Raw genomic sequence first — 3,653 nt, 5'->3', positions numbered from 1 at the left:
ATAACTCAACACACAGCCATTAATGTCTAAACCGCTGGCAACAAAAGTGAGTACACCCCTAAGTGAAAATGTCCAAATTGGGTCCCATTTTCCCTCTTGAGTGTCATGTGACTTATTAGTGTTGCAAGGTCTCAGGTGTGAATGGGGAGCAGGTGTGTTAAATTTGGTGTCATTGCTCTCACTCTCTCATACTGGTCACTGGAAGTTCAACATGGCACCTAATGGCAGCAAACTCTCTGAGGATCTGAAAAAAATAATTGTTGCTCTACATAAAGATGGTCTAGGCTATAAGAAGATTGCCAAGACCCTGAAACTGAGCTGCAGCACGGTGGCCAAAAACATACAGCACTTTAACAGGACAGGTTCCACTCAGAACAGGCCACGCCATGGTCGACCAAATAGGTTGAGTACACGTGCTCAGTGTCATATCCAGAGGTTTTCTTTGGGAAATAGATGTATGAGTGCTGCCAGCATTACTGCAGAGGTTGAAGGGGTGGGGTCAGCGCTCAGACCATACGCCGCACACTGCATCAAATTGGTCTGCATGGGTATCGTCCAAGAAGGAAGCCTCTTCTAAAGATGATGCACAAGAAAGCCTGCAAACAGTTTGCTGAAGACAAGCAGACTAAGGACATGGATTACTGTAACCATGTCCTGTGGTCTGATGAGACCAAGATAAACTTATTTGGTTCAGATGGTGTAAAGTGTGTGTGGTGGCAACCAGGTGAAGAGTACAAAGACAAGTGTGTCTTGCCTACAGTCAAGCATGATGGTGGGAGTGTCATGGTCTGGGGCTGCATGAGTGCTGCCGGCACTGGGGAGCTACAGTTCATTGGGGGAACCATGAATGCCAACATGTACTGTGACATACTGAAGCAGAGCATGATCCCCTCCCTTCGGAGACTGGGCTGCAGGGCAGTATTCCAACATGATAACGATCCAAAATACACCTCCAAGATGACCACTGCATTGCTAAAGAAGCTGAGGGTAAAGGTGATGGACTGGCCAAGTATGTCTCCGGACCTAAACCCTATTGAGCATCTGTGGGACATCCTCAAACACAAGGGAGGAGGAGTGCAAGGTCTCTAACATCCATCAGCTCCTTGATGTCCTCATGGAGGAGTGAAAGAGGACTCCAGTGGCAACCTGTGACGCTCTGGTGATCTCCATGCCCAAGAGGGTTAAGGCAGTGCTGGAAAATAATGGCGGCCACACAACATATTGACACTTTGGGCCCAATTTGCACATTTTCACTTAGGGGTGTACTCACTTTTGTTGCCAGCGGTTTAGACATTATGTGTGTTGAGTTCTTTTGAGGGGACAGCAAATTTACAACTGCGTAGATCACACAGTTTCAATTATTACTTCTTTGCTGATGACACTCAGTTATACATCCACACTAAACAGGATTGTACTGTGGCTGCTTCCCTCCTATCAAACTGTATTTGTGATATAAAAACTTGGATGGCCCATCATTTTTTTCAACTAACCACTTGCTTACTGGGCACTTATACCCCCTTCCTGCCCAGACCAATTTTCAGCTTTTAGCACTGTCACACTTTGAATAACAATTGCACAGTCATGCGACGTTGTACCCAAATGAAAATGTTATCATTTTTTCCCACAAATAGAGCTTTCTTTTGGTGGTATTTATTCACCACTGGGTTATCTATTTTTTGCTAAACAAACAAAAAAAAAGAAAAAAAAAATGTTTTTCAGGTTTTCTTATAAAGTTATTTTTTCTCCTTCACTGATGGGCACTGATAGGCTTGGCTGATACTGTAGGCACTGATGGGTGACACAGAGAGGTGGCATTGATATGCAGCACTAATGGGTACTGATAGGTGACACTGATGGGGACTGATAGGCAGCAACAGTGGGCACTGATGATGAGGCACTGATGGGCAGCACTGATAGGTGGTACTGATGGGCAGTGATAGGTGGTTCTGGTGGGCACTGATAGGTGGCACTGATGATGAAGCACTGATTAACATCACTGATAGGTGGCACTAGTGGGCACTGATCAACAGTACTGGTGGGCACTGATAGATGGCACTGGTGGGCACTGATTAGCACCACTGGAGGGAACTGATTAGACTGATGTCCCGGGTTAACGCCTTTCTTCTTTTCTGCACGCTAACAGCACCCAGGAAAAGAAAGCCGTAATCGGCTTTTGTTTACTTAAGTGATCAGCTGTCATTGGTCCTAGATTCTCCCAGAGGTTCTAATCGACTTCAATATGTTCAAATTTCTGCAGCCAGAATCCTGACTAGGTCTGGTACAAGTGATCATATTGCCCCGATCCTGCAGTCCTTGCACTGGCTACCCATCAGGTTTCACATAGATTTTAAGCTCCTTCTGCTCACCTATAAGGCTCTTCATGGCTTGGCAGTTGGCACCCTATTATCTCTTGGAACATTTATCAACTTACCCCCTACCTCCCTCGTAACCTCCGCTCATCAAATTCTGGTTTGCTCTGTATCCCTCCCCTCTACTGTTATGCTCCAAAACTCTGGAATTCACTTCCAAGGAACATCAGAGAGTCTTCTTCTCTAAACATACTCAAATCAAATCTGAAAATGTTTTTCTTTAGACAAGCTTTCACTTAATCATCCCTTTTTTCCTTTATGTTATCCTTGTAAAGTGCTTTGGGAAGCCACCTTTAAAGGCACTCTATAAAATAAAGTTTATTATTATGTATTTGCATTCGCTCCTGTTCCGTTGCGGCCGGTGGTAATTTTCTTTGGGAAGGGTCAGTCCGTCGGTGAGCGGGACTGGTGAACTTACCCCATCTATGCAGCTCTTCTCCCGGGCTCTCGGTGGCAGCGGCTCTCCCGTTCTCCTGCTGTCCACGGGGGACGGCTCTGGCTTCCGTTTCCTCCCTCATTCTCGGGGGCTATTCGGAAGTCTTCTCTTTTCAGCCAATCAGAAAACAGGTCTCACAGCCGCTTCTGATTGGCCAGTTTGAGGATCAGTGTTACAACAGCGAATATTCATTTGCTGTTGTAACACCTGAGTGGGCTCATGGCGCAATGTTCTGCACCGCGATCCCACATATTTTGAAGCCTATTAGAGCCTATGGTTCTAAGCAGGTGCTTAAAAAAATCACCCCCCTCCCCCTCTGTAATTCAGGCACCCGGCGTCCTTAAAGGGGGCGGATGCCTGAGTGGGGGTGGCAGCGGCGGCCGTGCATAGATTCATGAATCTATCCATTAGTCATATAGGGAGTTGTGCAGAGAGAGGGTGCAGCGCCCACGCACCACTAATGGATGGGTTTTCCTTGTAAAGCACTTTGAGAAGCTACCTTTAAAGGCGCTATATAAAATAAAGTTTATTATTATCATTATTATTATTAAAAATAATAATAATATTATTATGTATTTGCATCTGTTCCTGTTGCCATCTTGGACATGTCTACAATAACGATCACTTATGATGGTTGGAAGAACTTGCAACCATCCCATCTCTGGAAGCCCTATATGCTCCAACTGACTTATCAAGCAATTGTCTAATGCAGAATGTGGCCACCCTTAGGTTTTTATTGGCCATCAGATTTTAGGAACCATTTATGTATAAATCTAACGATGGTCATAAACATTTGCTCACCACTGCATTTCACATTGCATTAACATTTGTTGTGTAGTAGTGAGCAA

The sequence above is a fragment of the Lithobates pipiens genome, unplaced genomic scaffold (genome assembly GCF_037356315.1).
Source record: "Lithobates pipiens isolate NorthernLeopardFrog02 unplaced genomic scaffold, aLitPip1_a1.2 Scaffold_28, whole genome shotgun sequence".
NCBI lineage: Eukaryota > Metazoa > Chordata > Amphibia > Anura > Ranidae > Lithobates > Lithobates pipiens.
The sequence above is the reverse complement of the archived record's forward strand: the minus strand, read 5'-3'. Positions refer to the sequence as shown.